Source organism: Bos indicus, chromosome 6 (genome assembly GCF_029378745.1).
Source record: "Bos indicus isolate NIAB-ARS_2022 breed Sahiwal x Tharparkar chromosome 6, NIAB-ARS_B.indTharparkar_mat_pri_1.0, whole genome shotgun sequence".
NCBI classification, from domain to species: Eukaryota; Metazoa; Chordata; class Mammalia; order Artiodactyla; family Bovidae; genus Bos; species Bos indicus.
In genome coordinates, this window is record NC_091765.1 from 117,635,955 (window position 1) to 117,649,805 (window position 13,851).

The following is a 13,851-nucleotide window of genomic DNA, read 5'->3' on the forward strand; positions in this document are numbered from 1 at the left end:
GCTGCAGCCCGAAGCGGGGCCCAGGCACCCCCGTTGGGGAGGGGAGGTGGCGGTTCTGAACTCGGTAAGGAAAGAGGCCGCCACAGTGTACAAAGGCCCGGTGCGGGCAGAGCCTCCGGCGTCCCTGGCTTCCACACCGATTCAAGTTGCCTTTCAAACCACTCCATATACTTACCCCTTTAGTCCTTTCAAAAATAGAAATTAAATTAGGTTTCACTAGTTAGAAGACTTTCAAATTAAGCCAAATTTCACACTCTTTTTTGAAATGATTTTTTAAAAGAAACATTAGTGTTAAAAACCCATACACCTGAGGCGACACAAGAAATCCACTGTTGCAGGGGGGAGCCGCCTGGACCTCTACACCCATCTTCACCAGCCTCACCACCGCCCGCCACCCGCCCCCCCCTGCCCCCGACCATGCCCTGCAGCATTCTAGCACAATCCTGGTGATAACAACCCCACGAGGATGAGAAGCTTCCTGTCCTGGATAAACCAAGTTCCTGGAACCTGACCATGTCAACCTGAGTAAATGCATCAGGGCAATCAGAGTCTGCGCAGCTCAAGGCTAACGAAGCCTCTGTCAGCTGTAATAGTATGACAGCCAGTTGTTTTCACCAGAAAACGAGGAATAAGTGCGTAAATGAAAGTCGCTCAGTCGTGTCCGACTCTTTGCGACCCCATGGACTACACAGTCCATGGAATTCTCTAGGCCAGAATACTGGAGTGGGTAGCCTTTCCCTTCCCCAGGGGATCTTCCCAACCCAGGGATCGAACCCAGGTCTCCCGCATTGCAGGCAGATTCTTTACCAACTGAGCCACCAGGCAAGTGCAGAATAAAAAGATCTGTAATTTAATAATAACGTAATTTTTTACGTGGGCAACACATTTCAACAAAGAAGGTACACGGATAGCTAAAGAACAAATGAAAAGATCCTCAATACCATTAGCCACAAAGACATACCACTTCAAGCACCAGATTAGCTATATTAAAAACAGTGGAGGAACTGTAACTCGGAACGCACAGAGAGTGGCCGACCACCAGCAAATCCAGACTACAAGCCCTGGGAACTTGCTTTTATAGGGAAAAAACCTGGGCGGGGCTCTGATAGCCAGAGTCCACTGGAGGAGCAAAGCCTGGAATCTCCCGATTAGCTGAGCTGCTGCCGTCTCTGATTGGCTGGGCTGCTGGGGGCGGCCCAAGGAAAGTTTTCTTCTTCCTGTGGGACAGTAGGTAGAAGTCTCTTCCGGTTAGGGAAATTGACCTGCGAGGAGGGTGTGAGAGCGCCTCCTACGGGCCTGCCTTAACGCCAAAGGTTAGCTGACTATTCCTTAACGAATTCCACATTTTCCCCTTTTGATCAAGATCTTTCCTTGAAAGCATCACTGATAAGGAATCAGAGTCTTCCCACCTAGCGGTTTGCCAGTGGCTTGTGGGAAAGGCTACCCACTCCAGTATTCTGGCCTGGAGAACTCCATGGACTATACAGTCCATGGGGTCGCAAAGAGTCGGGCACGACTGAGCGAATTTCACTCACTTCACTTTGTAGGATCTTAGTTCCTCCACCAGGGATGAAACCCAGGCCTCCTTTGGAGTCTTAACCACTACACCATCGGGGAAGTGCCAGCTCACCCCCTCTTCTTATGATGTCCCATCTCTGGGGGCTCCGCCTCCAAGTGCCTCCAAATACAGCAGGTGGGATATCAGTGTAAGACTCCAGGAACATGAAAGCCCAGAGATTTGCATGTCATAGACGTTGTATAAATCCCCCCACAATCTGTCTGGGGGAATTCATTCTCAGAATTCTTGTATTTGAAGACAAAACTGCATTTTAATTACTTGGCCCTTTTTGAATAACCTTTATTAGTATAAAAAAAAGTTACTTACTTTGTGTCCCTTGCATAAACATGAATCATGCCCCAACCCACGCTTCTGGAACCGTGTTGGATGATGGGCCAGGCTTTGTGGCTGGTGCTCTGGCCAGTCAGCCCCATGGAAATGGTCACCCCTTCAATTCTGAGGGCCCGGGGACTGCACGACCCCATCCTCTGAGGGAAACAAGTTGACACCTCATTTAAACACCTTTCAGTTACCCTCTGTTCTGTGACCTGCCGGGTACGAGGGATGCTCTTACCCCTTTGCTTTAGTGGACTGTGAGGTGCCCATGTAACAGAGACGCTGATGCCAGCGGGGGTGGGGGTGGGGGTTGGGGTGGGCTGTTAGCCTCCCAGCCTCGCCTCCTACCACCACCCCACCATGTGAGAGCTCTGACCCTGTCTCCAGTCCCGCCCTCCTCCCCCAGGTCCGAGGGTGGGGGCTGGGGGTTCTCATCCCTGGTCACTTTGCCCTTCTTGTGACTGTCCTGATGCTATTCGGGGCCCCAGCAGAGTCACCTCATTGGCACAGACAGCTGTGCTGGGAGGGGCTGGTTGTGAATAACAAAAGACTCTCTTGTCACCCAGGAACAGTCAGGGATTCAAGGAGCAAAGGCCAAAGCTGATTTTGTTATTCCTCAGTGCCTACCAGCTGCTGGGTCCTCTCCAGCAAACTTCCAGAATCTTAGTAGCCAAAGTCCACACTCATGAGCTGTGTCGGAGCAGGGGTGGGTCATGTGAGGGTTCTGAGACCCCCTTCTTGGCAGGTCAGGGGACCTAGAGAAGAAAAGCTGGTGGCTCAGGGTCACTGGGAACTTGACCCCAGGCCACGGGCTTTGGAGATGAGGGTGCGGACTGTCTGTCACAGGGTGGGGGCCAGCCACCCTGTCTGGACCCAAGGGCCTTCTTTCATCTCAGCAGCCCAGAGAACAGCGGAGTAACAACCACCCACCAGGGCTCAGGAACACTGCCCAGTCCAACTGGAACTGACCTCTGATGATTTTGAGCTGCATTTTGACCTCATCGGGGGCAGCCAACACCTGTTAATTCTGTTTCAAAAACGGACTCTTCAATTAAGCATGTGCCCCACCCAGAGTGATGGGCTTTATCCATAGTTGGCTGCTTACTGGTAAGAAAATGACATCACTCGGTTCCCCTGAAATTATTCAGTAATACAACCTATAGTTAGTTTCTATGACAACGATAGAGGCTGAATCCACCCAAACCACATAATCGTTATTTTGATAAACTCTCCAGGGGAGCTTCCAGGGTCGTGAGGCTGGAGGCCAGGGCACTGCTGGGCAGAGGGGGCCCCCGGGTCCTGAGGTGGGTGCTCGAGAGCCTTCCCTCTGAAAGATGCTATGAGCCTGAAAGTAAGAAGCCTGGGACTCAGAGCAGAGTTGAGACCTCGATAGTGTGGCCGACGCTGCTCGCAGCTGCGAGCAGATGGGCACTGCTGTCCAGGTGTCCGAGCAGCTCCAGCTGAAGAAATCAGGCAGCTGTGTGCATGCGTGTGTGCGTGTGTGTGTGTGTGTATTGTGTGCGCGGCCCCTGCTCCCCAGTGTGAAGCCTACCTGAAAGGATGCAAGCGGTGTCTCGGGAGGTCTGCCTGGAGACACCCCCCGGGTTTAATTTGGGAAGTGGGTGTTGGGAGGGAGGAAACGGTGCCCAGGGTGGAGAGCAAGTGCTCTGGGCGTGACGTCACCGTGGGCAGAGTTTTCTTCTTCCTGGGGTCACAGTAGTGGAACAGCGGCACCCTGCCCCTAACTCTCACCAGCTAAGCCCGCAGATAATCCCTGCGCTCACAGCAGAGGCGGGACGACTGCCGCCCACTCCAGCAGGTTGCTAAGGAGACCAGGACCCTCGGCTTTCTTGATCATGTTGCACTCAAACTAGGAGAAAAAAGTGTGTTTACCCCTGAAACAGCAAAGCCTGTCTCTGGAGCCAAGGAGGAGCTAGGAGCAGAGCACAGAATTTCTAGAGAACAGTTTTAAAAAAAAAAAAAAAGAGCACAGTGAATTCACAGCTTCAAAAAGTCTCATTAAAATTAAGCCATAGTGAGATATCAGTTCACACCTGTCAGAACGGCTGTTAGAAAAACAGCGCAGGTAACAGACACTTAGGAGGACGTGCAGAAAAGGGGATCTCGGTGGGCTCTTGCCGGGAATGTCAACTGCCACAGTCGCCATGCGAAAGAGTCTGGCCTTAAAAACTAAAAGTAGAATGACATGATCCGGTAATTCCACTCCTGGGTATCCATCTGAGAAAAACAAAAACCCTAATTCAAAAACATACATGTAGCCCAGGACTTCCCTGGTGGTCTAGCGGCTAAGACTCCTCGCTCCAGATGCAGGGGGCTGCTGTTTGACCCCTGGTCGGGGAGCAAGATCCCAAATGCCGCAACTAAAGGTCCTGAATAACGCAACTGAGGCCTGGCACAGCCAAACAAATAAAAATATTTTTAAAGTAAAATAAAAATTGAAGTTCTCTACATTTACACGAAGCATGATAGGTTCAGGAAGAAGCAAGTGTGAGATGCATTTTAAAGAAAGATACATGTGCCCCGACGTTCACAGCAGCTCTGTTGACAACAGCCAACGCATGGGAGCAACGCAAGTGTCCGTCGACAGGTGAACGGATAAAAAAGATTCGGTTTATATATACTGTGGGACATTGCACCTGTGATGTGCATGCTGACTCGCTCAGTCATGTCGGACTCTTTGCGGACTCTCTGGACTGTAGCCCGCCAGGCTCCCCTGTCCATGGGATTCTCCAGGCAAGAATACCAGAGTGGGTTGCGATGCCCTCCTCCAGGGGATCTTCCCGATTCAAGGATCGAACCCATGTCTCATACATCTCCTGCATTTGGCAGGCGGGGCCTTCACCACTAGCACCGCCGGGGAAGCCCACAACGGAATACTGGCCATAAAAAAGAATGACATTTTTGCCATTGGCAACAATACGCTAAGTGGAATATCAGAGAAAGACAAATACTGTGTGATATCACTTCTGTGTGGAGTCTAAAGAAGAAAACAAGCAAATGTATATGAGAGACAGACTCGCAGATAAAGAGAACCAGTCAGTGGTTACCAGTGGGGGGAGGGAAGTGGGGAAGAGAAAGAGCGAAGCATCAAAGACTCTTTCACTCAATGAAAAAGTTGTATTAATTACAAAAGAAAGAAAGAATAATCTACAAGCTGTATTGTTTAGACAAGATAACAGTAAAAGAAAGCAGAAAGAAGAAATAATAAAGGAAAAATTAAAAAGTTAGAAATCTTTACAACAGTAGAACCGATATATAAATGCAGAATATGGTTGTTCACAAAATAAAATAGATAATTCTACTAGCTGACTACTTTCTTTTTAAAGAAAAAAGCAAAATGACAGAAATATGGAAGGTAAGAAATTACAACAGGGAAACGGCTAAGAAATAAAAGGAATTACAGGAACCGTAGAAGAGCAGAAGCTTCTGGAAATGAGGGAGCCCTGCCTTCCACCCGGTCTGTCCATCAGGTGGACCCACACGACACATGGACGTCCTCACCTGGCTTCTCCCGTCAAACAAGCAGGCGAGGTCCTCACAGTCCGTCAGTCAGCAGGCCATCCCTCGTGTTGCCAGCACATGGCTTGTCCATCCGTCCTGCTGAGGCGGGTGTTGGGGCTCTTTCCAGTTGGACGTCCCCGCCGAGCACTGCTGTGCCCCAGCGCTCAGTCCTCTGGGAGTGTGTCTGGAACAGAGGTGCTGGGTCAAGGCTGGGGCGTTGGGTTGTTCAGTCGCTCAGTCATGCCTGACTCTTTGCGACCCCATGAACAATAGCACACCTGGCCTCCCAGTCCCTCACCATCTCCCAGAGTTTGTTCAAACTCACTTCCACTGAGTCAGTGATGCCATCCAACCATCTCATCCTCTGTTGTCCCCTTCTCCTCCTGCCCCCAATCCCTCCCAGCATCAGGGCCTTTTCCAATGAGTCGGCTCTTCTCATCAAGTGGCCAAAGTATTGGAGTTTCAGCTTCAGCATCAGCCCTTCCAATGAACTCCCAGGACTGATCTCCTTTAGGATGGACTGGTTGGATCTCCTTGCAGTCCAAGGGACTCTCAAGAGGCTTCTCCAGCACCACAGCTCAAAAGCATCCATTCTTCAGTGCTCAGCTTTCTTTATTGTCCGATTCTCACATCTGTACATGTGAGATGTTGGGAGAGGAGGGTTAACTTTATCAGAAACTGCTCAACTGCTTTTCAAAGTGACTGTCCCAACATCTAATCCCACCAGCAGGAGACAGTTCCAGTTCCCAACGTTGCGCCTTTTCAGTTTTACCGTTTTCGTGTATGTGCTTTAAGTTTACTTTTCACCTGACTCATGGCATTGAGCGTCTCTGCATGTGATGATTGGCTATCCATATGCAAACACGGTGTGCAAGCTTGCTAAGTCACTTCCCTTATGTCTGACTCTGACCTATATAACCCTATGGACTGTAGCCTTCCAGGCTCCTCTGTCCGTGAGATTCTCCAGGCAAGACTACTGGAGTGGGTTGCCATACCCTCCTCCAGGACTCATACACAACGTAAATTGGCTGTTTAAATGGTTTGCTTCTGTTTAAATTGCGGTTCATCTTTTCATCGTTGACTTGCCCAAGTTCTTTTAAGTTCTTCGTATACTCTGGACACAAACCTTTTCCCAGAAACATGTTTTGTGATATTTTCCTCCCAATCTGCTTGGCTTTACTATTTACTGAAATTGCCTTTCAGCCAGCAGATAATGTTAATTTTAATGAAGTTTAATGTAATCTATTTTTTTTAATGAAGCACGGTTTTTGTTTCTTATCTAGAAACATTTGACTATCTGAGAAATTAAATATCCTAACTCTGGAAGCTGGATAACTTTAGTTTTCACATCAAGGCTTATGTTCCACCTTGAATTAATTTGCAATCTGTGAGGCAGCAGCCAGGGCTCATTCCGTACAGACACAGGCGGAGGAGGAGATGTTCCGCCCTGTGCATTTAAAGCGTTTCCCTTTCCCCATGGAATTGCATTGGCAGCTTCATGTAAAGTCAATTGATTGCTTTTGTGCTGGCCTATTCCTGGACTCTTTATTGAGTTCCACTGACCGCTTGGTCTATCCCTACAGCAAACCACGCTGTCCGGATTTCTGCAGCTTTGTAATAAATAAGTCCTGAAATCACAGAGTGCAGACCCTCCAACTTTCCTTTTTTCATCAAGATGGTCTTGGCTACTTTAGGGTTTTCCTGGTGGCTCAGAGGTAAAGAACTCACCTACCAAAGTAGGAGACCTGGTTGACCCCTGATCAGGGAAGATTACACACGCCGTGGAGCAACTACGTCTCCGCACCACAACTACTGAGCCTGCGCTCTAGAGCTTGGGAGTCACGACTCCTGAGGCCCGAGCGCCCTAGAGCCCCAGCTTCTCAACAAGAGAACGATGAGAAGCCCGGTGCACCGAACCAGAGCGCAGCCCCCGCTCAGCACAACTGGAGACAAGCCCGAGCAGCAGCAGAGACCCGCACGGCAGATGCATAAATGAATTAAGGCAATTATTTTTTGAAGAGATTGTCTTGGCTATTTTAGACCTTTCTGGTTCCATTTAAATTTTAGAATAAGTTTGTCAATTTCTTAAAAAAAAAAGTCTCGTTGGGGCTTTGATTAACAGTGCGTTGAATTTATACATGACTGTGGGGGACAACTGACATCTTATGCAAAAAAAGATCCTCTCGGCCCAGATAACCACGATGGTGTGATCACTCACCTACAGCCAGTCATCCTGGAATGCAAAGTCAAGCGGGCCTTAGGAATCATCACTATGAACAAAGCTAGTGGAGGTGATGGAATTCCAATTGAGCTACTTCAAATCCTAAAACATAATATTGTGAAAGTGCTGCACTCAATATGCCAGCAAATTTGGACCACTCAGCAGTGGCCACAGGACTAGAAAAGGTCAGTTTTCATTCTAATCCCAAAGAAAGGCAATGCCAAAGAATGTTCAAACTACCGCACGATTGCACTCATCTACACACTGGCAAAGGCAATGGCACCCCCTCCAGTGCTCTTGCCTGGAGAATCCCAGGGACAGAGGAGCCTGGTAGGCTGCAGTCCATGGGGTCACTAAGTCGGACATGACTAAACGACTTCACTTTCACTTTTTGCTTTCTTGCATTGGAGAAGGAAATGGCAACCCACTCCGGTGTTCTTGCCTGGAGAATCCCAGGGACAGGGGAGCCTGGTGGCTGCTGTCTATGGGGTCACACAGAGTCGGACATGACTGAAGTGACTTAGCAGCAGCAGCACACACTGGCAAAGTAATACTCAAAATTCTCCAAGCCAGGCTTCAATAGTACACGAACTGAGAACTTTCAGATGTTCAAGTTGGATTTAGAAATGGCAGAGGAACCGGAGATCAAATTGCTGACATCAGTTGGATCATAGAAAAAGCAAGAGTTACAGAAAAACATCTACTTCTGCTTTATAGACTACGCCAAAGCCTTTGTGTGAATCACTAGAAACTGTGGAAAATTCTTAAAGATACAGGAATACCAGATCACCTTACCTGCCTCCTGAGAAATCTGTATGCAAGTCAAGAAGCAACAGTTAGAACTGGACATGGAACAATGGATTGGTTCCAAATTGGAAAGGAGTACGTCAAGGCTGTGTATTGTCACCCTGCTTATTTAACTTCTATGCAGAGTACATCATGTGAAATGCCGGGCTGGATGAAGCACAAGCTGGAATCAAGATTGCTGGGAGAAATATCAATAACCTCAGATATGGAGATGACACCACCCTTATGGCAGAAAGTGAAGAGGAACTAAAGAGCTTGTTGATGAAAGTGAAAGAGGAGAGTGAAAAAGCTGGCTTAAAACTCAATATTCAAAAAACTAAGATCATAGCATCCGGTCCCATCACATCCTGGCAAACAGATGGGGAAACAGTGGAAAGAGCAACAGACTTTCTTTTCTTGGCTCCAAAATCACTGCAGATGGTGACTGCAGCCATGAAATTAAAAGATGCTTGCTCCTTGGAAGGAAAGCTATGACCAATCTAGTCAGCATATTAAAAAGCAAAGAGAGTACTTTGCTGACACAGGTCCATCTAGTCAAAGCTGTGGTTTTCCCAATAGTCATGTATGAATGTGAGAGTTGGACTATAAAGAAAGCTGAGCACCAAAGAATGATACTTTTGAACTGTGGTGCTGGAGAAGACTCTTGAGAGTCCCTTGGACTGCAAGAAGATCAAACCAGTTAATCCTAAAGGAAATCAGTCCTGAATGTTCATCGGAAGGACTGATGCTGAAGCTGAAACTCCAATAATCTGGCCACATGAAGTGAAGAACTGAGTCACTGGAAAAGATCCTGATGCTGGGAAAAATTTAAGGCAGGAGGAGAAGGGGCCGACAGAGGATGAGATGGTTGGATGGCATCACTGATTCAATGGACAGGAGTTTGAGCAAGCTCTGGGAGTTGGTGATGGACAGGGAGGCCATGTCAAGCGCTGCAGTCCATGGGGTCGCAGAGAGTCGGAGATGAATGAGCGACTGAACTGAACTGAACTAACATCTTAAAGATCCTGAGTCCTCTAAACCATGACCATGGCCTCTGTGGGTGCTGCAGTCTGAACGTGTGTGTCCTGCGCTGGCAGTGGGGGCGGGGATGAGGAGGGGGCTGGGTTCGGCGGTCTGCAGAAATCTCCTGGGTTCCTGCTCCTGCCTCAGGCCAGTCTGTCTTTGGGCCACAGCACGCGGTCCTTGCCCTTTGTGAGACTGGCCTGTGTCTCACTGCACCCAGGGAGGAGGGCCTTACTGCCTCCAGCACCGGTGCACACTCAGAGCCCCTTGTAAACATTCCGCCCAGAGGCTCGCTTTCCTGGACGGTCACTCACTCCATCTGCTGCTAGAACACAAGTGCCCACAATCCCCACGGATGGAGGAGCCCGGCGGGCTACAGTCCACAGGGTGGCAAGGAGTCAGACACGCCTGCAGAGGCCGAGCACGCACGCGGAACGCTGATGGACACGAGTGCTCACAGAGCCCCGTGATCCACAGCTGCTGTTAACTCGCTTCTCATTCCGAAGAGTTCTTGTTCTCTTGTTTTCCATTTGAACAGAAGGACATGCCTTCCAGATGCTTGTGTATTTTTTTTTTATTTTATTTTTAAACTTTACAATATTGTATTAGTTTTGCCAAATATCGAAATGAATCCGCCACAGGTATACCTGTGTTCCCCATCCTGAACCCTCCTCCCTCCTCCCTCCCCATACCCTCCCTCTGGGTCGTCCCAGTGCACCAGCCCCAAGCATCCAGTATTGTACATCGAACCTGGACTGGCGACTCGTTTCATACATGCTATTATACATGTCTCAATGCCATTCTCCCAAATCTCCCCACCCTCTCCCTCTCCCACAGAGTCCATAAGACTGCTCTATACATCAGTGTCTCTTTTGCTGTCTCGTACACCGGGTTATTGTTACCATCTTTCTAAATTCCATATATATGCGTTAGTATACTGTATTGGTGTTTTTCTTTCTGGCTTACTTCACTCTGTATAATAGGTGTATAACAGTTTCATCCATCTCATTAGAACTGATTCAAATGTATTTCTTTTTAATGGCTGAGTAATACTCCATTGAGTATATGTACCATAGCTTTCTTATCCATTCATCTGCTGATGGGCATCTAGGTTGCTTCCATGTCCTGGCTATTATAAACAGTGCTGCGATGAACATTGGGGTACACATGTCTCTTTCCTTCTGGTTTCCTCAGTGTGTATGCCCAGCAGTGGGATTGCTGGATCATAAGGCAGTTCTATTTCCAGTTTTTTAAGGAATCTCCACACTGTTCTCCATAGTGGCTATACTAGTTTGCATTCCCACCAACAGTGTAAGAGGGTTCCCTTTTCTCCACACCCTCTCCAGCATTTATTGCTTGTAGACTTTTGGATCGCAGCCATTCTGACTGGCGTGAAATGGTACCTCATAGTGGTTTTGATTTGCATTTCTCTGATAATGAGTGATGTTGAGCATCTTTTCATGTGTTTGTTAGCCATCTGTATGTCTTCTTTGGAGAAATGTCTATTTAGTTCTTTGGCCCATTTTTTGATTGGGTCATTTATTTTTCTGGAGTTGAGTGCTTGTGTATTTTTTAAAGACCAAACTCTATTTTAATTGGCAAACACATGGATCTACTGCTTTTATAGATCAGAAATTGCAAAATATCAACAATTTCTTTGGGAGTTCAACCTAAAATCACTTTTACTTTAAAAAAAATATTTAAGAGCAGCGTTAGGTTCAAAGCAAAATTGAGAGGAAGATATAGAGATTCCCATGCACCCCGTCGCCCCCCAACCCCCACCATGAATACCCCCCACATACCATCATCAACATGCCCCGCCCCCACGGCCACATCAGCATTGCCCTCCCCCCACCCCCTGGGATCCCTCCACTGGGAGCTGTGATGTCGGAGCCCTGCCTCGTCCAACACGTTTAGGAAGGATTTGGCCTGAACGATTTTTCCGTTTTTATTTAGTATTTATTTGGCTGCATCAGTTCTTGGTTGCAGCGTGTGAGCTCAGGGATCAAACCCAGGTTCCCTCTATTGGGAGCCTGAAGTCTTAGCCATAGAACCACCTGGAAAAGTCCTTTAAAAAATGGTTTTCTAAAGTACAATAAAACTAAAGTTATTATCATCTGCAGTTGGATGCCCCTTTTGCTTCCTAGGGGTAATTATTCATTCTAGGTTTTCCACATTTCACACTGTAACTCCTTGTTTTTGTTTTTTTTTTAGGCTGTGCTGGGTCTTCATTAGTGTTTAAGGGCAATTGCCAGCTACTCGTCACCGAGGTGCTCAGCCTTCTCACGGTAGTGGGTTCTCTTATTGCAGAGCACAGGCTCCGGGCGTGTGGGCTCAGAACTTGCGGCCTGAAGGCCCTACAGCGCGCAGGCTCGGAAGTTGTAATACACGGGCTTAGCTGCTCTGCAGCATGTACGATCCTGCGGGACGCGGGATCCAACTCGTGTCTCCTGCGTCGACAGGCAGATTGTTAACCAGTGAGCCACCAGGGAGGCCCATAACTCCTTGCTTTCTGATGATGTTTTCATGCTAAATCACCACTGCATGCTGACAGGTCTGTTTATTTTACTCACTAAAGCTCACAGGCAGGATTTTACTGAGAAAATCTCTTTAAAGCACTAATAGTAATTTTAAATTCCTTTATAGAAAATATGAGACAAAGAAGGAAAGAGCTGAGCTGACAAAGTCAGTCTCCCAGGTCCCCTCTCCCGTCTACGTGTAAGCCCCCCTACGAGTGCACAGATGCTCAATATCTTTAAGATGTTAGTTCAATTCGGTCCAGTCGCTCAGTCATCTCCGACTCTCTGCGACCCATGGACTGCAGCCCACCAGGCTCCTCTGCCCATGGGATTCTCCAGGCAAGAACTCAGGAGTGGGTTGCCAATGCCTTCCCCCAGGGGGTCTTCTCAAGCCAGGGATCAAACCCAAGTCTCCCGCATTGCAGGTACATTCTTTACCATCTGAGCCACCGGAGAAGCCCAGGAGTACTGGAGTGGGTAGGCTATCCCTTCTCCAGGGGATTTCCCTGACTAAGGAAACAAACCAGGATCTCCTGCATTTCAGGCAGATTCTTTACCAGCTGAGCTACCTGGGAATCCCAAGCCCTGCCGTACTGATGGTTAATTCAGTTTATACAGCCCTTTCCTACTGGGAAAGTGACCCTGTGCCCAGCGTGGTTTGCACTCTCGCTGCTGAATGGAGGCACACCAGACAGCATGGTCCTTGGTGTCCATCTCAGGCCACGCCTGCGCTGCCCCCCAGACCCCACTGCAGATGGTTCACAGCCTCGGAGTCCCATCTCCCACCCTGGAGCTGTCCTGGCACCTGTTCCCCAAAAGCCGGGGGTTGGCTGGAGGCCGCTGACAGAGGAGGAGGGCAGGGTGGCCATAGAAGTGTGCCTGCTGCCCTGTGGCAGGACGCATGGAAACCGAGGTGCAGCCCTGGAGCAGGGAGCGTGGGACAGAGGCCGGGGCAAAGCCTCCCTCAAGAGACCTAGGACTCAGCTCGGTCATGATGCCTAGACATGATGCCAAGCGGCAAAATTTGAAAATACAAAGATTACACTTCATCAGAATTTAAAACTTGTGCATCAAAGGACACCATCAAGAAAGGGAGAAGGCAACCTTCAGAATGGGGGCTGCTGCTGCTGCTAAGTCGCTTCAGTCCTGTCCGACTCTGTGCGACCCCACAGACGGCAGCCCACCAGGCTCTCCCGTCCCTGGGATTCTCCAGGCAAGAACACTGGAGTGGGTTGCCATTTCCTTCTCCAATGCAGGAAAGTGAAAAGTGAAAGTGAAGTCGCTCAGTCGTGTCCGACCCTCAGCGACCCCATGGACTGCAGCCTACCAGGCTCCTCCGTCCATGGGATTTTCAGAATTGGGGGAAATACCTGCAAATCGTGGACTTAGTGTCTAGAATACAAAAGAGCTCGACTCGGTGACAAAGACAGACCAAAAAAAGACATAGGAACAGCAAAAAGCACAGCAAAGAATGCTCAGCATCCCTGGGGCAGGGGCTCAGACATGCCGCTCCATGCAGTGCCAGTGACACTCGGGCTCTTCGGTGTTAAAGGCACTTGAGACACAGCAGGCGCAGGAAGGGCGGTCTCACAGCCCTTGTCTTTCTGAAAGCAGAGGTGAGAGCCCGTGTGGAGGACACCCTCCTGCAGCGAGAGGACACCAGAGAGGGGTGACTGGTCGAGGGCTCAGCAAGCAGACCCGCACGGACATGTGGAATCCCCCCGCTGCAGATCTTTCCGCTTCTTTCCCCAGAGTGCCACTCTTCTGTTCAATCTTCTTAGTAACACCTCGTCACCTCTCAGGGTGTGGTTCTGTGAGGACCCCCACGCCCATGTAGAATTTTGTTATTAATAAATAAAACGTGCCTGTTTTTCTCCTGCGGACAT